Source organism: Lepisosteus oculatus, chromosome 6, assembly GCF_040954835.1.
Source record: "Lepisosteus oculatus isolate fLepOcu1 chromosome 6, fLepOcu1.hap2, whole genome shotgun sequence".
NCBI lineage: Eukaryota > Metazoa > Chordata > Actinopteri > Semionotiformes > Lepisosteidae > Lepisosteus > Lepisosteus oculatus.
The window spans coordinates 1,840,046-1,866,451 of NC_090701.1; the positions used below are offsets into that span (position 1 = coordinate 1,840,046).

At 36.2% G+C, this 26,406-nt stretch overlaps 1 long non-coding RNA gene across 1 annotated transcript; it reads right to left on the reverse strand.

Moving 5' to 3' along the window:
- Window positions 1-25,314, reverse strand: LOC107078320 (uncharacterized). Its single transcript, XR_001479257.1, has 3 exons — window positions 25,268-25,314; window positions 758-938; window positions 1-493 (listed from the first exon to the last, which is right to left on the reverse strand). It is a non-coding gene; the product is annotated as an uncharacterized lncRNA (long non-coding RNA).
- Between the last annotated feature and the right edge of the window lie 1,092 nt (window positions 25,315-26,406).

The following is a 26,406-nucleotide window of genomic DNA, read 5'->3' on the forward strand; positions in this document are numbered from 1 at the left end:
TTATTGATCATGGAATTATGAGAAGAACAATACAAACATGTAAAAGTAAGAGTATATGGTTACATTATTGTCTGTGTTATCTCAACTGTTTTATCAGCATTATATTACCATAAACTGGATTAAATGAAATGTTTATTTTCCACATACTTGCACATACTGTACAGTACATTGATGTACAAAAGACATGCAACACTAAGGTCTAATGCATTTAACCAAATATCTTAAACATTACAAATTAAGATTGGATATGAGACAGACGCTCAGACCTGATCAGCCCGTGGGTAGACTGCTGTGAGATGTTTCTGTCCAGCTGTATCCAGCTGGAGTACAGTGGAAAAACCACAATGGTCTCCCACTGATGGTGCTGGCACATTGGTCACACAGCTGTTTTGCTGGACTCCAGTCAGGAGAAAAAGCCAGCCACAGCAAGAAAACAATGTGCTGGTGTTGGAGGTTGTAATCCTAGCACGTTGTGTTGCATTGCATCCTCCTGCTGGGAAATTGACAGGAACAGGAAATGTGTTGGTCCAAGGACTCTGACAGTGTAACCCACTCTGCACCAAACACGTTCTTGCGCTAAGAAGACATTACTCCCTACATCATGACAAAATTCACCCACTCACCAGTTGACTTGAGCTATGCAGCATCCAAAATAACCACCATGATGTCTCTGCCCACACTTTATTATCTCAGGTAAGTCAAACACTCGACCACCGCATCTTAAACAGCTCAAATTAGCACCTGCACATGTTAGTACCTGCACTTGGGCTTCCGGTCGTCCATCTTCCAATGAAGGCCTCATACTGGTAGGAGCATCTGGCTTTTAAAGGGAAGGGCTGGAACAGGAGGCAGGTGCAGGAAAATCAAGCAAAACGGGAAAGAGCCGGAATGCCCTTAAGAGGAGGGATTTACGGTCGTGACAACTATGGGTTCAGTACCTGAGATGGGAGAAAACATCCATGGGTCAGCAGCATTCCAGACCCTCCACAAAAGAAAACATAACATCTCAAATCCTGCATGGGGTTTGCAACAAAACACCTAAGTGACACTGCAGACTGAGGAAAATGGTTTTGCAGTCAGACAAGATAAAACTGGAACTTTTTGTCTAAAAAGTGAGTTGCATTTGATGCAAATCCCACATAGTACATCACTCAATAAATAGCATCCCTACTGTCAAGCATGGTGGTGGCAGAATTGTGTTATAGTAGACATCAGCAGAGATTGAGAGTCTTGTCAAGATGGGAACATAAATGAAGCAAAGCACCCGGCAAGTCTTGGAGGAAAACCTATTTGAAACTTAAAACCACGACAAAAATATTTACCATTCAGCAGCACAGTGATCCAAATCACAAGTCCAAAGCTACACTCCAGTTGTTTTAGAATAAGAAAGTTAATGTCCTTGGGTTGCTCAGTGAAAGCCCAGATCTGACTTTTCTTATCTAGTTTCTGAGTCATCAATAGCATTTCAAATGCTTATAAAAACAGTATCCAAGTATTTTGTGCATTTGTTGCTCATATTGTGCATATTTTACACAACCATTAACTGCAATTAGGCAACATGTAAAATAGGAGTTAAATTTTCTTTTTAGCAGCTCTTAGCTAAACTAACGACAATGTCAATTTATGCCATGTCGAAAAGTAGGCCAGGAACTATTAAGAATAATCCTTATCACAAACCCAATCTGGTAGATCTGAAGAGTACGTGATTAATTCTTCAGTATTAATCATGTAATTCTTTCATATAAAACAAAGCTTAAGCTTTATTTGCTAAGATATTTGACCTTGTGAAAGAGTTAAGACATTACAGCTTGGATTTAAAATGCATCTAAAGATTAAAAATGATGGTTGACTATTACCAAGGATTATAAACCAAGTAAAATTGCTTTTCATTTTGAAACAAAACTGATTTTTAAAGAAAATGAGGAGCAGGTGGTACATTACATATTTTCAAATGAAAATAAGGTTAGATGGTAGATGTGCTACATCTCACTTTTTCATTTTTCGTCTTCCTCTTTGGGACGGAATTCCACCCAAAATTAAAATAATACCTTATCAAAAGCAACACGATTTGTTCCAAATTTATGCTTCACAGCTCCGGGCTATGTACACGGACTTAACAAGAAAAAAAATCAGTGTTTGATGTTCACACTTTAAAGTAAATAAAAAAATACTTTATGACTATCAAGTACGTTTCACTTCTTCAGCGTATCTTGTTTACCAATATTGCTGTAATGCACTTAGATCTGTGATTGAAAATTACTCCAGAGACAACCTGAAGTTCCTGTAACATACTAAACAACTAAACAATGATTTCAGTTTCTATTGATTTTAGGAATCAAGTGTTTTAGTTTTAGAGTTTGTGTATTTACCTTGAGATAAAACACAGTTTTTTCTATGCGATTAGATTAAAATCTTATGCTACTTAAAATAACAAAATATCATACTACCATAAATAAGAAAAATACATATTTAAATGTATAAAAAACATGTAAAATAATAAACAATTTGTTTGGCCCAGCAACATTTTCATAGGAACTGATTCGCTAACCAACTTGGGCAGCAGTGAATAAGCAAGTTGATAGGTTTGAATATCCACATCAGACGGTTCTGTGCACTGCATACTGATCATCAAAAAGATCATCACCTTTATTTTGACACAATCTTATTCACTACTATTTCTGGTTTACTAAATAATTTCTTATAAAACTACAATAGTTTACAAATTCTATCTTTTCCAGGCTTATTGAGTGCTAATTCATTCTAAAAAATAGTAGCAACGAATTTGGATAAATGAACTGCATTCAGACAGGAATTCCGAAATTGAAATACTTGAACTTCTTGCACTTGAAAAACACTACATTGATAACTGATATTTTTTTAATGTAGTATAATTTTTAATGAAAATGTTTGAATACACAGTGTCTATATCTGTCTCTGTTTTTGTTCACTTTTAACCCCAGGTAAGGAGGTACTGCTTTTCAGAGTTGATGATTGACTCATCCCTCTAACATTATTAATCGGCTGGAAAATGCTACCTGATTTATTAATGAGGTTTGAGATATATTTGACAATCAGCCCAAGTGACATTAATTGCTTTACTACAGTTAGGTCTTCTGCCCTGGAGCTGCTGAGGTACAGCTGGATAAAAACAGTTCGCTAGAGCAATGCAGGGAGAGCTAAGAGACCCCTGCCCAGATTGGCTGAAACACAGCACTTGACTACCGTACAAAGGGTCACGGACATACATACAGTACATGTACAGTTTCTGAGATGTGACATCAATCCGAGACGGGACTGCACTGCATGGGCTGTTCCAGCTGAATGAGATCTTCATATTAAGTTAAAGTTGAGGTATCAGCCCCGTGGTGACATCACCATGTAATGGTGTGATGAGATTAAGGAGAAAGTCAGCTGGGGAAGGAGTGAGACCCTCATTACTTAGATGTTGCACTGAAGACCAATCTAGAGGTAGCACAACCTTTTAGGTTCCACTCAACGGCATGGCCTAATTAAATTTAGCAGTCAGAGCCTCGAAGACCGTGTGATAGGAGGAAACTCACTAATCTTCAGCATTTGTGATCCATGCCAGGCTAGGAACATTAAGGTGTAATTTGAAACAGACATTTCAGATTTGGATTGACCCTGGAGAGAAAGCAACGTGGCCATGATATATCACACTGAACATGACCATCACCTTCTCTCCTGCTCACGTTTGGCTCAGCGTCTTTCTATCATGCACAACAATAAAACCCAAATAACGCCAGAACATCCCTCACCCAACCCAACAATAAAAGCATTTGTGTTGTGGAAATTACCCAAAAGAATGATAAATATCACAGGAAATATGATGATATTGAACCTATTGAATTGTAACAAATGTTTTAAACAGCTTTGACTGTAGCACTTTGTTGTCATTACAGACTAGCTGAACTGCAATCCTGTAACATTAATTCTCACATCAAAGTTTAAGTGCTTACACAAAAAAATAAAATAAATACAATAATAAAGATAAACCTGCCCCATAAAGAAAATCTAAAGAAAACAGATGCCTTCTTTCTGGTTTATATTAAGGTGTCCTTTGAATTCCAATAGAGTGAATAACTGGTCAGCATTTTGCTTAATCCTCCTAAAGTTCTCAAAAGTCTGTTTGGTTATTTCTAGGAACCCAGTCTGACTCAGTTTCAGTCATCTGTAGAGGAAATGTCTTTCAATGGCACAGCATCTTTCTGAACTTTCTAAACTTCTCCTGTGTGTGTTCACTATGTAAAAGATTGAGCATTTGTATTTCAAGCAATTAATACAAATAATATTGCTTACAGTTATCATGATGCCTAAGATAAATAGTGAAATGTAAAAGATCATTGCTCCTGTGAAATACTTCATAAAATAAAAAATGAATGGGGACCTTTACTCTCATTGATAAGAGGCCATGAAGGAATTGCAGGTTAATCGGACCTCCCATGGAATATAAAAAACTTGTGCCCAGTTTTTTCTAATCGTCTTCATGGAGCCTGACTGAACTGCCATGATCATAATTCAGTGCTGACCTGGCTATAAAATGACGCACTTCACAAAAAATCAGTTGACAGATGACCAGTTCAGAAAACACAAATACTTCACACCCCACACACACCTTATTTGTCAAGGCTGTCGAACCTCCATCGTGGAGATTTACAGCCCATCAATTTTTGCATTTCATCCTACTATACGTAAGAAGTTTACAAAGACTTGGAACCCGTGTAACTTCTGATCAATTTGGAGAATTAACCGAATCAGGAAAGACCACCTGAGAACACTGAGAGTTACAGGGGTTTGTCCTTGACAAGTACGAAAGATTCTTATAAAAAAATATTCCAGTTTTCTGTAGCGTTTGGTTTTTGATTTGTATTTGTTTTCACAACCTCTATAAGAAGGAGAACAAATTTGGAGAAAAAGGTAAAAAATAATGTAATTCAAAAATCAATGTAAACATTATACTATGAGGTTCCATTCAGTTTCAAAGAGATTTTCTCATTTTCATAAAACATCTGTAGGCATTCAAATTGACAGGCAGCTACAGCTCATGTATAAAAATATGAGAGAATTATTTCTCTGAACAGCAGCAGCAAACAACAAGTTACATCTATCCTAGGAAAGACAACTACAGTACACTTGCAACATTGCTCCTACAACATGCAATTTTGTTTCTACAAAAGTTGGGATACAAACGTGTATGTGGCCTGTAAAACTGTTATATTTTAAACAATAGGAATTTTCTAAATGCATTTACATTTTAAATGCATGTTAAAATATTATCTAGTATTAAGACTTTGGCAGCTTTTCACTCCTTGTGCTGGCTAGCTTTGTCAGGGGTTAAGACATCATTTCTGCTCTGGAACTGGTACAATAAAGAGCCTCAAGGTACGTTTCCAGGCTGAAAGAAACATCTTGTACCAACAGAGTAAAACACCTGCATCTTTTTAGTCCTGAAAAGACATGACTGTAAGGGAGCTTGACTCAAAATCCTCAAAGGCGTTGAGAAAGTCAGTCCAGTGGACGTCTTCAGAATCGCCAGTAAAACAAGCCCACAGAGAGCTCATAAGGAAATGAAGGAAGCATTTCTTTTCACAAAGCCAAACCATCCAAAACCCTTCGTTCTGATTGGTCCTGTTCAACACCCAGATATATACAAGGGCCCTCAACTGACCAATCTGAATAAATAGAAATATGTTATTGTATCATTATTATTATAATTATTATTTCCATTCTCAGATTGAGGGACTCCAAATGGATTAAAGCAGAAAAAAATATGAATAAAAGTGTTCTGAAGACCCTCTTAAATGTGAATGATTTTCATTTTTCTTCATAAAAGTGCAATGATACATATTCGTAAGACACACATTCCACCAAACTATTATTCATGGACAACATTTTATCATTCAATTTGGCACATGACCTACAAAAGAAAAACAATGTTAAAATTGTTCTTTCAATCAATTATTTCATGATCGTCAGTTTTAGTGACTGAAATATTGTGTCATAAAAACGTACATTTCTGCTTGTCTATCATTTCAAAATAATATCAAAAAGCAAAAAACCTGTGATAACTTTCTGCCATTCCACGTACAAAGGACGATTTTGAATACGTTTATGAAAACCTTTAATATGTCATTAAATAACTCGAACATTTTCAAAGGTGTTATTCAACTGCTTCATAATATGATAATAAGATGAAAGTTAAATGACACCAAATGGATTAGAAATTACATGCAAGGCTGATCATCACAGGTATTCACATTCAGTGCCCATTATTTGTGATTGTGAATTGACAGAGTGCAATTGGAATTGGAACACCAGCAGCAGCAGGATGATCACGGCAATCCCTACGCTGCATTTAAAGTCTGTTACAAATGATTAGACGATGGGCGACGATAAAAAAGTGCGTTATAATATGCAGAGAAGAAACCACTAAGAGTCCATTTAATATCCTACTAAGGAAATGTCTGGATTGGAGGGGTCAAGACTGAGCTAAAGCTTAAGGAAACGTTCACTCTCAAACAATCAGGATAGCAGAACCTGAAGCCAGCAATCATTTCTCAATTTGCAACCAAGATTCCGAGCTCGTTAATTCTGCACTTCCGAATTTCCAAACCGACACCCTAGTATGGTGATTGGGGACTCTGCTGTAGGATGTGCCATCCATCAGATGAGAAGATCAGCAAAGGTCCAGATAACTTAAGACCCTGTGGCACTGTTAGAGCAGGAGTGTTCACAGCACTCCAGGGTCTACCCGAACTGCCCCTTAAATCAAGTTCTGAAGCAACTTCTCACTCCTCGAACTGACCTGCTTTCTACTGGGGAGAAGGCTGCTCTTTCAGTGGTGGATGAAGTGGGTCCCCTACTATGCTGTAAGCAAAGCACTTTGGGATCTGTATAGGGATGAAAAGTGCAATTTTTATAAGTAGTATTGTTTATAATGCAATAAAGGACAATTTTATTTACAAGAGCTGTTCAATAAATTAAAGGTGCTGAAATTGATCGGAAATGCATTAAAAGACACAGGCGCAAACACAGACAAGCACGCACTCACACCAGGGCCACAGTTGTCAGAAACCAATTAATCTACGGGCACACAGTCTACAGTCTAGACTACAGTCTTTTGACTGTGGGACTGAACCAGAACTCCTGGAAGAAACCCATGGGAACACGGGGAGGAACATCCAAACTGCATGCAGACAGCACCCCACGTCCAGACCTGAACCTAAGGCCCAGGTGCTGCAAGGCAGCAACTCAAACCATTGTGCCACAGTGCTGCCCTTAATAAAGCAAACAAATAAAATAAAAACTTTCAACTTTCAAACCTTTCAAACCCTTCTGTATCCCACTATAGAACAGGAGTTCCCAGTGCTGGTGCAGGAGCTCCACACAGCTGCTATCTTTTATTGCAGCCCAGCTCTCCAGTAGACAATGGGACCCTTAATAGGATTAATTTTAAATGTTTTCAGCTCTTCATAAGAGCTGGAGGTCACCTTTTAACTATTGCATTTCTTAAATAAAAAAAAAATCCTAAACCTTTGAGCAGGAAAAAAAATTAGCAAATGTTGCTCCTTAGTTTAATTGGTGCTGCAGTTAAGTAATTAAGCAGGCATGAGACGAAAAGCAGCAGGTGTGTGCATCTCCAGAGTGAGGACACTGTTGACTCTGCCAGCAAGCAACAAATATTGACCCTGCTCCTCAGTCCCAAAAAGCCATGAAGCACTATAGAAGGGACACCTCAGAAGAGAGTTGTGGGCAAAGACACTAAGGCTACCCAGAGGTGTAAATTCTATCCACTGTATTGATTCATCCTATCAACCACATTGATCCACATACTTCTTAATGTCCATAATTATAAACCCACCATTTGTTTAAAGCCCTGCGCAGAGGGCCTGTCGAGCAAGCTGTGAGCAGCACTGGGCCCTGTGCTTGTAGGTACGACTGAGGGCTGTGTAGGGCCTCAGTCTCAGAACAGAAAGGTTTCAGGTTCAAGTCCCAGTGCTGTGGTGGTAACAGTGGAAAAGATTGCTCCCGTTAAATGTCCCCCCGTGTAAATGGGTACAAATATGAGTCGCTGTTGATTAAAGCATCAGACGTGTAATTTATTATACAGCAAATTTAAAACGTGAAATTTAGCTGAAAGACACCTGCAAGCTGAACTGGAAATGCAACGGGAGTACAGCCTTGTAGATTCCACATCTTCACGTCATCAATAGGGTATATGAATATTTCAGACCCCTAGGGATTTCCTGGATAAATCTTGAGTCTCCCATACGGGGCAGAAAAAAAACTCTACTTCTGATACAAATACAATCACTCAGTGTACAACGTTTTTATAAAATTGGGAATAGTGCCATCATCCTGTGAATGGGAAAGAGATCTTATCCGGAAACTACAGTTTCCAGAGGAAGTAGTACATACTGTCGGGTGGTCGAGGGGTGGCATGGAGGAGAGATTAATGATTGAACCTATTGGAGCCTGAGGGAGATGACAGCCGTCTTCATGAAAGAAAAAGAAAGCAAAAACCTGGTAAATTCTCACTCGAGGAAGATGTGATATGATTATCAGCATTTTACAAATATTACCTCAGTAGCTTCAGTATAAAGCTCTATCATGAGAACTGTGCAACGTCATGACATAAATAAATAAGAAAAATGTTTTTCTCGGTGTACTTTAGATAACAGCAAACACTTTTCATTGCATAAGTTCTACTGCGCAGATTCAGAGTGCCATATTGTTACGTGTTCTAAGAAATGTTGGAAAATATTTTACAACCAAATTAAAGATTGCCACATTCTTTTAGCATGTTATTTAAACACATTGTCGACATTAATAATAAAATGAAAATAGACATGCATAGCTCTGTGGTCTCAATCTCCACAATTAATTGAGATTTATTGATCATTTAATGTGTTGAATTCTGAAAATGCAAAATGTTACTTTTTGATAGATTGGCTTGAACCACTATACAGGATCAAAGAATACAATGTATTAGGAATCAATTCTTCTACTGTATATTAATAGTTCATTTTAAAGTAAAATTTCTGATGATGTTCTGCAATCATGTAACTCTGTGAAGGTACATTGCAGACAACCTTTAACACATTAAGAAAGAAAGAGTTACATACTGTAAACGTGAATAATGTCCTTCTTTTCTTCATATCTGCAAGCTAAATGAAAATATTTCATAAATGCAGCACTGGTAATTCTGCAATGTATTTATGCCTCCAAAACCTGAAAGAAACTGAACATATCTATGAAAAACAAATTTCCACTAGTGGTCAAACAACTGGAGATTCTCTAACAATGCTGTGTGCCAGAGAGGGAGATACTGTACTGGTGTCTCTGTGTGCAGCTGTTGGAAGCTGAACATCACAGTTTTTGCTCAGAGGACTTCTTCTTGCAAATATTTATGAGACATAAAATAAAGCTGTGCTTTCTTCCCTGACATTTTCATGCTCATTACAGGAGAATGTTTTGGTGAAACGGTGACTCGACCGAGCCAGGCCTCTAGTCACTATAATTCTGCTGCTATGACACCTATGGTTTGTGATGCACTGCATACTGTGCTCTTAAGAATAATGCTTTTCCCACTCCTTTGAACTGTCTATAATTAACACGGTATAACTAATACTCTTGAAAAACACACCAGGCAGGGCCCAGGATCTGGCAACGCTGTTAGTGGCAGAAATGTCAAAAACATAATTTCTTGTAACCACACAAGTGGTAATGGCTTTTGCAGACTTTTCCCCAATTTGTCTGTTTTAATTTTATGCAGCCGTACCTTTCGGGCACTGGCAATCAGATGTGAATTGCTGCTGTCAGCTGGATTCCTCAGCGTAAGCACCAGAAGGTATGTGGAGACAGGAAAACACAATATGCACTGGAGGGTTGGACTGGCAAAAGGCTGCAGTATCTCTAAGGCTCATAAGTAACATCAGTCAAATAATGTAATTGTTCTCTAAAAGCTTAATAAAAGTCTAATTTGCATAGACATAATTGCTGTGCCTTGTGGCATCATGCAATTGACACAGCAATGATTTTAATTATTGTAATTGCTGCAGTATAAATACTTCAAAGTTATGCAAATGGGCTTGATAATCCACACAGACAGTTCATTCAAAGTGTTTGATTTACCAGTCATGCAAGACTCTTTGTCTACACAGTTTACTCTCAGATGTGACTATGCATCACAATTGAAGTCTTCTTTCACATCAAAGCTGGAAATCATAAGATGTGAGAACTCCAGAAAGACTGGCACTTCAAAAATTACCCATTAATACAATATCATAATAAAAATGATTACAGTAGAGAACTCTACATGAAATTCGCTCAGCACTGTTGCCGAGAGCTAATCACTTTGAAAATTAGTTATAAGCATGTTGACCAATATAATCCTATCATGAAGCACTTGACAGTCAATCAATATGACCTCAAGCAAGCCTTAAGACATAAAACTCAATAATTACATAGTTTATGCATGAGAAGAAAAATCTCAGAACACACAACATTATTAACCTGTGGTGGACAAATAAGGCAAAGAAGATTAATTTTGGAAAGAATGTTTTAAAAACATGGAGTTTGCCGTATTCGTAGTTAATACTGTTTCACTGCTGTCTTTGTAGTGTACAATAGTTACTGCATCCTGTGAAAGGGCTCGTGTGGTATGCCTAATCAATAAATCTATTTCATGTACAAAGCATTTACGCCTCCTTTTGCCCATGTTATGAAATAATACTAGTACAGTAAATCTCAAAATGAATTATTTTTTTTTATCATGGCCAAATCCTTATGCCTTCATACCCCTCATGAGTTAGTTTTCTCATGAACATTAATCAAGAATAAATTTAAAGTCTTGAATGTGTATATTTTTATAACATGCATAGTACATGCATGTATATAAGCACACAACAATGCAAATAACTGAGAAAGAGGCCACACACATCTGCTACTAAAGTTGTATGCAAGGCAAAAGAACAGGGAGCCTAATTCATCAGTATTCCCTTGTGCCATTTTCCCTGCAGAGCTCCAGAGTGGTGAGGTGGACCATGGTATGTCTTTAGCAGTAATATAAAATCAATAAGAAGAAACTGAGTTATCATCTCACTAAATCTAACTTGCCATTTTGATGATTATTAATTAAATTGACAACTCCAAATCTAAATCCAAAGGCTGATTTGAGGTCTAAACGCAATAAAGCAATTAGCATCCTGTTTTCTACAGTTGGATAAAATCATTGCCAAGTCTCTGTATTCAGAATCAATGCAATTTTACCACAGCTATGTAATAGTAAGGGGAAAAAATCACTAAAACATTTATTTGCATTACTCCTGTGTAGTCTCACTTTCAAAAGGTCAATATTCCTGAACTGAGTCCCATAGCTTTGAATATATACAGTATATGAAAAATTTAGAGGTGTGTTTGAGAACCCAGGTGAATCGTCTTGAAATTTAACAGCACGTGTGTAAAAGAGTAGATTATTCTTCTAAATTAAGCATGCCATACTGTTCTTCTCCACACTCAGTTGTGTCTTTCAGGTCTAAACAGTGGGAGAACAAAATAATGTATGGTTCAGAGTGAGAAACATGCTTAGAAAATATGCTTTTCACTGCTGGTACCAAACGTGTGACAACTCTGCTCCACAAACGTGAATTATATCATGTATACTGTATGTATATTACATGTATATGACTTACATTCTTCAAGAATATGTTTAATTATCTTTTTAATGCAAAAACCTGTCTCTACAAACTCCCCTTGGAACACATTGGGTCGGTAGGTGTGCCACTTGATCACTTACAGGCAACTACACTTTGCTTCAGGAGAAGAAACGTAATGCTCTCAGTAAGAAGACCTGTGCAGCGAGTCAGTACGCAGGTAGTCATGTGGCTGCTTTGGAGACAGAATTCTTTGCATATTCGTAAATTGTTCAAGATCGAGCTTCTTCCGAATGTGATGAAATGTCATATGTCAAAAGTAAAATGACATTTGTGGACACATGAGAAGATGGAGATACTGTTATTTTTTTAGGATATGGTGCCTTCAACACGGAAACAGTATTAAATCATAGGACTTTTCTTTAGAGTGGTTATGAAGACAGGTTGATTATATATAAAGCAGACAGTTTTAATAACTATTTCAGCTGCTGAAGCTTCATAACCAGTATTTTCTACCAACATTTGTATGATTGGCAAGATCTGAATTGCCACTGAGAATTTCCAGTTCAACACCCTGTGCTAAGATTTCTGCATATCATAATTATAAAACAGTTCAGGTGGGGAGCTGCGTCAGCATGCGGAGTCTGCAAAGGAACAAGTAACAAATTTATTCCATGCTGAAAAGAGAAGAGAGAAAACACAACATTTCGGCCGTGGAGCCTTCTTCAGGTCGGAGCCGGTGTGACAAGGCTCCACGGCCGAAATGTTGTGTTTTCTCTCTTCTCTTTTCAGCATGGAATAAACCTCTTGCTTGTTCCTTTGCATGATTGTAAAATGAGCAGTTGTAAACAGGTGGTTTATATATGATAAAGAACGTGCTGTTCACAGGTGAAAATCGAAGGCATCTTTAATTCTGCCCACAGAGCAGGTGTTCTGAAATTTCCCGAGGTGCCTGGAAAAAGGGAGCCTTTCCCACATGCTGAGAAGGAGGCGTCGCGCAACTGCTCCCAGTGAAAATAATAAATGACAATACGACAGATACAACAACAGTCCTGCAACAGTCTTGCTGGACTAAATATTTACGGACACTGGCTCTCAGAGCGCTAACACCAGCAGCTTCCACGCCTGTTGCTCTGTGATGTAAAGTCAGCCGGTGGCCTGTGTGGCCAGAGCGAACCAGGCAGTCACAGCAGTCCCCGAATCAACAAAAATAACTATCCAAGGCACGGAGGATGGAAATCAGGGGCTGATTTTTTTTCCCCTTTAGAGGTTGGAGAGATCACGCGCGTGCTTTTGGAGCAATCTGCTATGGTTTCCTTTTTTATGTGACTACTTCTGATTTTAATTCCAAATAACCCATCTGGAAGGCTAGCGGACTCCTCTTATTAACATTTGCAACAGACCATTCTGATTAAAGCAGGAATCTGACAATCTACACTGTTCGTTATGTCTATTTAAGGGACAATTTTATGTGTTAATTTGACAAATTATTGTTATCAAGATGGATTTCAGATTTCAGAAAATAGGCAAATTCACAACTTATTATCCAGGACACCGCTCCACAGTATCGCATCCTTTTGCAATAAAACCGTTGTCTGCAACGCTATCCTGATACAGTCTGGCTTGGTTTTGAGTTTTTCTTACACACAATGACAGGGTAATAGAACAATTAAAGATCTGTCATTAGAGCTTTAACAGCTGAAAGTGGATCAAAGCCTTTTTAACAGCAGATCCCCTTAGCGTCCTGTTAGAAGCACTTACTGTTTTCCAGCAGTATGAACCCAGAAAAAAGTATGTGAAGCATCTGTAGCAGATGTCCAGTAGGCCACCATCCCTTGGCTAATTTAGCACCATATTGAGCCTTCAGGGAGGATTGATGGTCAAAGGGGAGGGGTCTTCTGTCGTCTACATGAACAAGTCCCAGGAGGTAGCAGCTACAACTTCCAGCACTTTATTATTGGTCAATTTGGAGTCTTCTTTCTCTTGGGTGACATGGCTTAAGGGATGTCACAGACTACCAATCAATACTTGCAGCTTGGCTGTTGAAGTGTCTGCTATCACAAACAACAACAGCTGGGTCTGAACTCATTTCTGACCTGTTTACCACAGTAATTACCCCCGAAACGCCAAAGACCTTTTCATCTGTCTTTACATGAAACAAATTACACAAACACACGTACTTTTGATTGCAATCGAGGTGACACATTCAAATAAGTCCACCTAATTTTCAATGTGTTTCGTTCAAATCAGGAAAAGAATGCCTCCCAAGGAATTCAGAAAACAAGAGCCGCAGGGTTGAAGCAGGGAGCTGCAAAGAGACTCGCTCTTTGCTACAGCGCTGATGACAAATGGTGCTGCTCACACGTCCTCTTAAAATGATTCTGTTGTTTTTTAGTCTTTTCTCTTTTAATTTGACATACGCAAGTGTGTGCTCTTCCTTTCTGACTGGACATCACTGTACCACACAGAACACCCTCACAAAAATGTCAGAAAGCAAAGAAAATTATAAATAAAAATTCATTTAATGCAGAAAAACATTTTTTTAATATCTAATATCTATATTAAATACTGCCATGTCATTAATGCCCAGACAGCAAGGTGGATTTTTTTCAACCAATTTAGATGCATTTATTTTTTTACTGTCACTGTCACTAGGTCTAAATTACTAAAATTCAGATTTAATCAATCTATCCACATAGTTAAAAAGTTTCAGCTTCAGTAAAATATAAAGCACCTGAAAGTTTTGTGTTACACGATGTTTAAACACATTAAGAGAAATCCACTTTGGAAACTATTAAGATATATTTAGAAAAAAAAAGATTTCCTCCTGATGCCGTGAAAAGAGCATCTATCTCTCAATAAAATGATGAGCTTACTTTCTCTTCTTTGAATGAAGAGTAACAACAAATGACAGCTGTATGTTGGACTGTGGTTGCCTGTGGCTCAATGTACTTGACTTGTGGTACAACAGCAGCTCAGCATGTAAGCAATCCAAATCCTAGTTAGGCTACAAACTTATTGATCCTATGGATTGCCTCCGAAAGTTGTGATAATGATATATCATAGCTGAATTTGGTAGAACAAACTGCTTTTTCAATCTGTCAGGAGCAGCTTAATCCAGTTCACAGACTGTACATCTAAAGGTACTAAAGGTAGGTACTAAACAGAAAAAATCTGTTACTTTTTAGTATGCTAAACAATTTTTTATGCTTAACTAAAATGGCTATGTTCATTGCATCTGTTGTACAGTATTGAAAGAGAACTGGGACAAGCAGTAATGAGATAATCCAGTTTACTGAAGTGTTGATGAAATGCTCAGCTCCAGGACATGCTTTATCCAAAATAAAAGGCTCGACAACAAGTGACAGATGTCATAGGTTTGGTTTGATTGACAAGGTAATGCAAAACTCTTTCTGCTGCCTGAATGTCTTTGCAACTAGACCATAATCTCAATCAATCTGGTGAATAAACCCCTTAAAATACCCGTTTTTTAAATGTCTAGTGTACTTACAACTCATTAATTTTGTGGGGGTTTTGGTAACATGCAGTAGCTGTGGGTAAGTACATTCGGACTGACAGTAAGTATTTTTAAATCTCAGAATAATCTAAGGTATAACTCTTATATTTTGTTTTCCTTTTAAATGATGTACTACAGGTACACATTTTCCACAATGGATAAGACAGTGTTTGATGGAGAAATCTGTGTGGTTTTCAGCAGTATATAAGGAATCTGTACCAAAATATAGAATGTGAAGCTCTTTACAATGAAACAGAGTGAACAACATGTGATAAGAAAACCTGCCTGAGAGAACAGGTACTACAGAGAAGGACATAAAACCTTTCTATATAAGGATAATTAAACAAATTAATTAAATGACTTTTGTGTTTTTATTTCAGTGGTTTCTTAAATAATTTAAATATGATGCTTTCGTATCACCAAATGTGTAACAAAATAGTGACAAGTTTATCTGAGGGAAATTTGCAGATATATTCATAAATGAGGGAAATTAACATGAAATGATTGCTTAAGCAACCTCCCGCAACTACTTTTTTCTTAAGCACAGTATATTATTTGTTTTCTAACTTCTCTTAATAAAAGCTTCATGGCTGAAATGCAAAATGGGAATTGAGTCTTCCACACAATGCAATCCAAAGCAGTTTGCTTGAGCAATGCGATAAGACTTTCTACTTTTAAAATCCATCTAAAATGGGGAGGAAACAAAACCACATTCTATTCCAGCAATTGCAGCAAGGACCCAAATTGGAATCTGGAAAAGAATAAAATGATAAAAAAAAAATAGCGGCTGATTTATTTATTTTTTCTCTGGCATATATCAGCTGTGCATGAATGCTTATTGCAATAATTTAAGTTAGATGCTTCACCTAGTTTTTCTATTGTGGAGAAGCTCAGGTAAATTATTGACCCCATTTTCTGCACAGCTGTGGGTCCCCGCTGTGCCTGAAGTACACTGGCTTTGCAATAAAGGAAAGGGAAGGAAGACATATTTAAACCAAAACAAGGCGAAAAATACAGCGCTTCTCTGTTGATCCATTAAGTCCAAGAGATGAGAAACTGTTCTGACTAAGAGCAGGTAAACATACGAATGTATTCAAATTAAACAGGATTTTATGCACTTAACAAAACAGAAATATTCTGCTACTTAAAAAAAAAATTAGTGATTATTCCTTTCTGGTGTTGAAATGAAATAACATAGTCATTCAGTACAAACGTGGCTGACATTTTTGGGGGGGAAAGTAAGTGAAATATCTTCCTCAATCTGCAAAATCAGAGCCCTCTTTCAAACCTCTTCGATTGCCAAAGTGTGAGTCAAGGAGAGTACAAACAGGACCTGGAATTAAATTCAGCATTTATATTCCACATCTTCTGATCAAATGCTCTTTTTTGCTTTCAAGAAAATAATATCATTTGCTAATAAAATCAGTCATTTTAACATTATAAAGGGGGAAAAAAAGTCATTTTTCAACGATGTATTCCAAATAGTTTTATCATACTTGATTCCCATCTGTGCTGGAAGGTCTCTGTTGCAATGTGTTTGTGAATAAACTTACATTTGCTAGTCACTAAGCATCTGTAGCACAACACACTTTTTTAAAAATAAAAACAATGATAATTATACTTTAAAGTAGTTTTGTTCTTGCAAGCTCAATAACAGACATTTGTTTATCTCTGACGAGTCCTATAAATTCATCTATGTATTTTCTTAATAAAACGACAGTGTTTTGTTGCATTTTGTGCTTCTCATTGCTGTACACACCTAGCAGGGTCCTGCCGTTAATTGTACACAAATTACATCTTGGGCTGGAAAACCTTTAAAACGAAATGACTTTTGGTGTTATGAATATGATGCATTGTGTAATTGCAACAGTAATGCTGCATGGTTCCATTGGAGATAAGAGAGGGACCTGCATCATTTTATTTCTGATTTTTTTTTAAAAGCAACCGTGTTACAACATGCTGAGTGTTCATTTTGCAGTTATGTCCAAATCAAGATAACGACACGTCTCTCCAGACAAAATGACCACAGCATGACGCTGCCATGTGAAATTAAATCCACAATTGAACAGGAGGAGTAAAAGCCATTGTCATCTCTGTACTTATGGTCCAATTTTGAATATGTAGGAGCTCTTATCTCTTTGTAGATATTACATCCTATATTTTTATATCACTTAAGCTTATTTTAATCTAACACTGCATTAATCAAGTGAACTGCAAATAATCTTTCCTTAACATTTGCAGCTATCACACAAATAGTGTTTGAGGTTATTCTAATTTGAGGCAATACTCAGCTGCACATTTATCTGGCACACGCATGTCCATTCTGACTTTTCAATTTTCACATTATCGGTACTTTGAGTAACATTTGCTTTGTTTTTTTTTTCTTAAATCAACATCGGGTTTTGCACAAGGCTGTAAGAAAAATTGTTTTCGCCTCTTCTTTCTTCCTTACTTTTCCTATATCTTAGTTTGAAAAACTAATACAAAATATATGTATTTTATTTCTAAATGTAAATCTGCACATTTCATATTTGTACCAAAGGCACAAAATTCGTGTTAATGTGACCTTAATAGGAGGTGGGCTTGTCAATCAAGTCCTTTCTGGAGAAGCTATCAGATTTTCTAGGTCAGGTCTAAATTCTGTCATGTCGATTAGCCAGAGGTGTTAATGTTAGGGATACTGCCAAAGCTAGTTCACTGCCAATCTGATCAATGTCAGATTGAAGCCTTACTAGAAACACAGCACAGAAGGGTTTCATAAATGTATTGGCAAGCTCCAGAACTGGAAAAAAGGAAATAGGGAAACAGCTACAAAAAGACTCCGGCTACTTCACTGTTTTCATCCATCACTGACCTTAAAAAGAACAAAGACAACTAATAATCAAACACAAGGGAACTAAAATAATATTTTTAACAAAGGCTGAGCTGCAATTTAGTGTTTTTTAATTATGTATATATTAGCCTGAAGAAATGGGAACTCTCAGAAATCAGTTGAATTCTGTACAGTACATATTCCAAATGCATTTAACAAAGGCCAGGCATTTATATTAATAGCTTTGTGAGCATTTGTAGATTCATGCAATCTGCTTACTTTTTTAAGACACCAGGGGTATGGAAATCCAAAATGTATTTAAATGTAGTTAGATTTTTTTAATTTTTATTTTTGCTTCTTTAATGCAAACGCTGTACGAGTTCAGCACTATGAGTGTGGCGCCCATGTTCCAATCAGAGTCACACAACAAAAAAAACAATCAGAGCTTGACAAAGTATCTCTTATTTCAAAAGGCACAGTTTTATTGTTCCATTTAAGACTGAAAAAAAAACACAAATGCACTGACAAACTGATTCTGAATGTGGCACTGGCTGTAATCTTTTCAGAAACAGTCACTTAATGTCTCCATTCCAAGTGTGATTTTGTAAATAATTACAACGTATTAGCATTTAATTAATGAAGCTGATATAAAAAGACAACTCCCTTGGCACTTCTGAACTTCAGGAAAACAAAACATTTTTGCAGCTGACAATAAGCCATCTGTCTCTAAACTCCCTGTAAAGAAAAGCTTTTAGAGCCCATTCGCTGCTAATGTGACAACGTTGAAACATTAATCACCCCCTAAGGCCAACATAATTGCAGCTCCATGTTAATTACCTAACAATTAGCAACCATAATTTCCAAGGGGCAATCAATGAATTAGCTTGTGATTTTCCCACAGTTGCCGTCCTGCGCTGCCTGTTCCAATGCGCTCAGACTGAACCTTGTCTTTGCAGCCGCACTTTTCAAACAGGAGAAATAAAAATTCATTTGCACTTTCTGCTAATTAGATTTTATAATATCTCTTCATGAATCGCCACCCTTGTCACAGCCTTACTCCTGCAGGCTCTGTACTCCCACTGAAAATTCATATGAACTTGGAACTGCAGCTGTCATCACGGATGCAAATTCATATAGTGCTATTCTCACACTGGAACCAATACATTATTCATAGGATACACAATGCATCACTGGCCAAAGTGTTGCGATACCAATATTATTATTATTATTATTATTATTGTTATTATTATTATTATTTTATGATTATTATTTTATTATTATTTAATGTAATAATAATACAGTTCACTTTGTACTTTGTTGAAAAATGTACAGAAAAGAACTAAAAAACCTAGGAAACTAATTTTATTACACAAAGGTATTCTGTAATTTATAACCCACCAAGCACAGTCTCAAGATGCAATTTTAAAGCATAATAAGGAAATCGCCATGAAAAACAGTTTGTTTGAAAAACAATTGTGTCGGGTATATCTTAAATATTTAACTTCTAGTAAATTAAATTACAATTTCAAGAAAATAATCTCAAAATACCTTAAAGAAAAAATGTCTTAGCCATGGGTTAATGAAATCCTACAATGGCTGTTCAGACATTCATATAAAAGAAAATAATTAAATCACAGTAACCACTAATCTTTTGTATACAGATTTTTATATTATCATGATTCATAATATTGTGACAGATAATATTGTTACCAAGATAGCCTTAGTTCTTTTTATTACAAAATCCCATGGTATGCAAAAATACGTCATTTATTAAATATCACTGCAGGTAAGTAGCATGATATATCGAATTTTATTCATGGTATTTTTCATTTCAAAATGAACAAAAAATGCATCTGGTTAATTAAAAACATGCTATTTGAAAACAAGCAGCCATTTCTAGCAAGGCCATGGGTCTAATTTAAACGTCAACCCCAGCATCACCAAAAAGTACCAGTGGCAATCAGTGAAAGGTTTAATAGGTTTCCTGTCTTGTTCTTAATTTGCTGAAATTACAAAATCAATACCTGCAGTTGTAGTCACAGCTACTTGTTTTACTGCTTTAAGATAAAGTCTACGAGAAAGAAACCTTCAGTTTCAATTTGCAATGTGCGACATCAGAGTTCTCCTTATCACCTTGCTTAAAACGTGGTATTCTTGACTTCATTTTACTTCAGTTGTGTCTTTTCTGTTTAAAATGACCAGGAATTGACAAGGCATTTGAATGTACAATTCCAGGAATTGTCTTAATGTAAATCACTGGGTGTTTTCAATGGTGCCGGTTTCACTACACATGGGCCCAGTAAGGAATTTCTGATGGACGTGTTCCTGCAAGGCCACGTGTGTATTGTTTTTTCAGAGAAAATACTGATAAAAATAGTAAAATATGTTGGAGCTGGTGCTGTTACCTGCCATCAAAAACATTCATCTCTCCTGCTTCCTTTTTTCTTGCACCTGCCTCAAAACAGACTGTAACATGACAAAAAAAGGCACCAATATGCCACATGCAGCTTAGACAAACCGAAACACAGACCCAGCACAAGTTGGAGGAAAGTGCCAACAACAGCTGTGAGTTTCACATAAAACAGAACAAATAAATCGGCAAGTAGTAAAAATAAAATGGGGCAGAAATATTCTTAAATGGCATCGGCATTCGGACAAACAGGCTTTCAGGGCTTCAACTGTGCATTTAATTCACATTTGAATCAGCTTAATTAAACTAATGTCAAACGCAGGCCAAGGATAACACTTTATTCCATCCTGTCGTTTCCCAAATACTTTTCGATGCCAGCTTCACAGCATGCAAGTGCGCTGGCAAGAATGACTCAGTTTGCTCTTCATATTGAGGCAGAATTGAATCGACTCGTACCAACCGAAGACCCAAATTCTACTCACAAGGGGCAACTCAAGACAGCATCAATTAACAGCTCTTCTAGAAAAGAGCTGCTTGGCTCACATGGAACTGGGGCTCGAACCGCAACAAGAGGTATTCACACTTGTGAAACAGCTCCATAATTACGTCCCCCTACACATGTACTGTATTTTGGTATTATGTTTACTATGCAAATAGCATTTGTGCAATAAGTATTTATATATTTTATGAAGGGTTTTAAATCTCTTGTCTTTGCATGTAGTATATTTTAATCCACTCTAATACATTCTGCGTTTAATCTCCTAGTTTCATTAACCACCATGTCTGTGGAATTTAAACAAATTCCATAAAATGCACTTTTTATTATTTTCTTGGTTTTCACTTTCTAATTGCATGTTCATCACAGGAACACTGCCGCCCCTGCACTGCTCATTATTTAGGTCTTAAAATAAAATCTGCTGGGCATCAGGAAATTGTACTTTATTGCAGAAATCATTTCACGTGTTGCAGAACAGATTAAAGAAAATTTAATCTGGATATTAAGAACATTATATGTCAAAGTTAAGGGTCAATCTTGGTACAGCCTGATCAAAATCCATAAAATTAGAAATGGATTTGATGATGCAGAGTGACTGTGGGTCCCTGAAACGCTGACAGTTTTTAATCAACTTCTATCTTTACGACTGTAAGTACAACAATTCCTTCTTCTGGGAAATTTTAATTATTTTGTGAGTTCATAATATTTTGTATTCATATAATACAATAAGCAGATTTTCTCAAGAAGGAAATATTTTGAAAACATCAGCAGAGTGGATGGCTTTAAAATTATTTTAGTTCCATTCTACAAAAAAGGGTAAAAGATTCAATTTTGTGGACCCTCATCTTAATGAATATTTATGGTGTTAAATCAGAAACATGCTTTGTAACAATGTAAATGATTCCAGCTCCACATCAAACTGTGAGAAAAGGAAACAAGAATACCTGATATGGGAAATTAACTCAAAAGCATTTTTTTCTTAAAAAGGGAATTTCACACATACAATACTACTCTAACAGGGTTTTATGACATTTTGATGGAAGGAATGATAACAGATCTTTTATCATTTTATGATTTTCAGTAATAATATTGCTCCTACAGGCATTTACATTTATTACAGTGAGGAAAAAGCTGAACATTCACCTAGCTTTCATATTAAAAACAAAAAAAAAAATTCTGTAGCAATTCACCTTTCCGGAGAAGGTTCTCTAGTGTCATTTGTCCATATTCCAGAAACCAAGCTCGCTTGTTTATATATTTATTTCTTTAGCGCAAGTACAAAGAATGGTAATAATCATTAGGGCTCCCATTCGTACTAATTTCGTGGGAGGTTAGAATGGAGACAGGGAGGAGTAACATGCTTAAGGAAACACTGACACCTATTGGAAATCTTTAAAAATGTTATACACTACATTGAGTTATTTTTATTTCAGATGAACAGATCTGCAAATGACCCTCAGATCACACACACGTATATATAAACACTATATAACCTATACATAACTGGTACTTTCACGTTTATGTCAATGAACATCAATCTACTTCAAAGGTCGGCAACACAAACAATATTGTAAAGCTAAAGAAACAGCAAACAGAACTAAATACAATTACAGAGCAGTCTAGATTTGTAACTCGGAATTAAATGTATTTTTCAGCAATTACGACAGCAAAAGAACTATCGGTTTCTTAATGACATCCCATGAACTGCATTTTTGACATTTGAAAATCTAGAAATATAAATAATTAAAAGACTAGACTAAAAATGGTTTTGTGCGATAGAAGAAAATAGCCTCCGTTCAGTGCTGTGCTGTTCTTTTATTTTTTGACTCAACTTCTGTGTGAGAGAAACACAACTGCCTGCTCCACACACGTGAAAGGATTCGTGCGGTTTTCATTAACGGCGAGTCTCCTCATCGGAGTTTATTTTTTTATTACAACAATTTTAAACTACAACATGCAGCCGGGTACAGTATATGACGAGCAAGAGCGACTTCGGAAGGAAAAACAAAAAACAAAAAAAGAGTTCACTTCAGGGTAAATGGCACATTATGCACAAACGACCAACAATTATAAACGTGGATATATCCACTAATTAAGCATTTCTATATGAGGAAAAGTCTATCTTTTGTTTATTACAACGTGATCACTCAGCAGCAGGAGTTAGTACCAAGTTAACACTCACTAAATGTTCTGTTAACGGCAGAATTTAAAGAAAAATCCGAAGTGTTTACCCCAAACAAAAACAAAAAAAAATAACGTACTTATCAAAGAACGCAAGGGAGAACTCATGGGATTTTAGTCAAACCCCTGAAAATCAGTTTTAAAGTATGCAATAACATATTGTAGGGTGACAGTTTATATAATCCGTGTATAATTTAAGGTTTATTACTTTTTTGATTTAATAACATTTCGTATGTTGCTCAAAATAACAATGTATATTTTTAAAAATATTTTCCAGGAAAAATATTTCATTCTTTCATTTTTTCCCTGCACATGCGGCGATTATGTTATCAAGTCAACAACAAAACTAATATTAATTGTATTATTATTATTATTATTATTATTATTATAGCATTAGGACAAAAAAAACTATCAGAACATATATTTGTTCTAATATATATTATTTTAATATATATTAAATATATAGACGTTTTTTATAATGACGTTTTATATTAATTAAAAGGGTTTTTAAAAAAAAAACAAAAACATTTTTCTCTCAAAAATTAGCAGATAATAAGGCCATCCCACAAACATCAGACAAGCTTGTGGCATTTTTCCACATCAGTTTTCACTTTAAAATGTACTTGTAGATGTCCTGCATCTATAAGATGCTATGTAAGTTTGTCTTTTTTCCTGAACACAAAAACAGATGTTATTGTAACAGATACTTAAAGCTCAGACAAAATAGTTACAAATTCAAGGTTGCAAAGAACGTTCCCATGGACAGAAGATTAAAATTGATTTAGAAAATGTAAGCTTTATAAAAAAAACATAAAAAAATTATATTAACTAAAACATCCTTATATTTAATATTTACTATAATGCAATGTAACAAATCTTTGTTTTGATGAAAAATAGTTGGGTATGTGTTTTATGTTTTTAAAATTTAAAAACCATCCATATATTCTCAGCATAAAAACGACCTCTAATGGTTCAACATACGCAGAATAATATGCACAGAATAAAACAATTGTATTCCAAAAATCATTATAATATAAAATGTTATTCCAATGTATGAAGGGTGCAATAAATGGGTTGTTGCACTACCTATTAAAAGAGAAATGGGGGGGGGAATTAAAAATTGCCAAGTTTTTCGTCTAATAAATTATGTGCATTTAAAATACACATTTGTGCTAGAAACATAGCTTAAATATTATGGTTATCCTCTTCCTTTCTCATGCAATATTCATAATTTACTCACAATGTATTACAGCACATAAACAGCATTAAAAGCCTCACCATAATAAAAAAGGCAAAACATTTGTATGTGAAGCATTTTAAATGATGTGAATTGTATTAGGAAAATAAATTGGAATGGAGAGCAACACGGAAAATGTCATAAAGTTAATATTTCGCTAACGGTACATTGAAACCATGCTCGCAAAACCTATTCTTACATGCCTGAGAATGGATGAGGCCGCTTAGATGAGATACATTTTAAGATGCAGGTTGGGGTTCACTTCAGCAGGCAAGATCATCTTCTTTTTAATGCAGTGACTTCAGCAGATCATTGCTCTAAATGAGCATTGCAAAACCAATGGAGCCTTCGCTTCCAAATTACATTTTTGATGATCGTTCTCCTTATATTTTTCTTGCATGTCATTCATTCTAATGTAAATCTTTCCTGTTCTTTTCCAGTAGAACACAGTGATGAAGTAATCTCTGCTTTTTGCATGATTAAAGATGATGGATAAGCTTGGGTGGATAAAAATCGAGCCTGCTAACGGTAAATCTGTACACCTTAAATGTCAGAATGCTTCCAGCATGTTCATTGCTAATGACAGGGAGAATTAACGTCTGCAGATTAGTCTAAGGTGAATAACAAGGCGTCTTTTAAAGACCTGATCGTCCTCTGTATATTACAGCACTTTAGATATTGTCTCAGTCTGTTAGCACAAGGCACCTGCTTCAGTACAACCTGGATTATTTTACAAAGAAAGAATTATGCAGCACAACGATCTTATCCACAGTGTCAGAAATGGCAAAAAGTTCTCATGATGAAATTAAAAAAAAAGATAATGCACACAATTTTGGGTGGTGATAATAATAAATACACAAAACAGTAACGTGCACCAATCAATAAAGCATGATTATGCGATTGAATAGTGAAAAGATATAGTAAAGGCTTGTGAATATTTACCAGAGTGTTTCCTTCCTTTCAACCGCCCTACTCACTGTGTGTGTGTGTGCATCCTTTTGGACTCAGACAAGCAAACTAGAAAGGGGATATCACAGTATAGTACACACACAGCCATCGCCTCTAGACATATGACCCAAAATGATGCTCAGAAGCTACTCAATGACCTCCTGCCAACCAGCCTCTTGTGATTAATTCAGCATGTCCTTGAAACTATCTGCCAGACATCCTTGCAATTTTTCTTTAATTCCCCGAGTTTCTAAACCTTACCTAGTTTCATGCAGAAAGTCTGGAAGTCATTAATACATTGTGCAAAACAGAGAGAGCAAATTTGTGAATTGAAGGATTCTGCCTGAAAAAAAAAACACTATATAAGCTGTTTGTATGTAGAGTGCAAAGCAGCCATCACAAACCCAACTATATATATTTTTTTGACCAAGTGTTCTTAGACTACTGTACTGCTACGGCATGGCAATTTCTATTTTCTGACAGATGGAATTACTATTCATCTACTTTCTTTTCTGATTATGTGCTGGACAGCAAAATTTGGGCCGCAAAATGCTAATTTCTAGCCTGACACCATGACAGCAATCCCAGCCGTCACAAGGACAGAATGAAGAGAGCAATCTAACATCCAGGGATATGAATTTCTGAACAGTGGCTGGCAGACTGCTGTGAAGGCTTACAGTAATCCCATTGGACAGCTTTGGTTGATGAAGCCAGAGAGCAGGCAGCCACAAGGTAGGTAGTTCACAATTGCAGGCATCTGCCCATAATTTAAAACCATATGAGCACTGAAGTGTATTCTGCAGAACAACAAGCTGTAATTTAACTAGTGGAACAGTTATGCAGATTATTTTAACCTGGGTGCCCTTTGCACTTTTCTTTACACTGTTTGGTTTCTTTAAATTACTATTTCATCAAATGTACAAGCTTAGGAATGACATACTGTTTAACAAACATTTTAACATGTTCCTTTAGGCAAAAGCCTCAAAATCATCATGTTCTCTGTTTATGTGGAGATTTGGAAACAGGGATATAAAGGCAAATGGAGACAAAAAAACAACCAAAAAGTTGGTTGAAATAAGAACATTTAAAATTCATAATATTTCTTTCTGAAATTATGTTGCACAAGCTTTAGA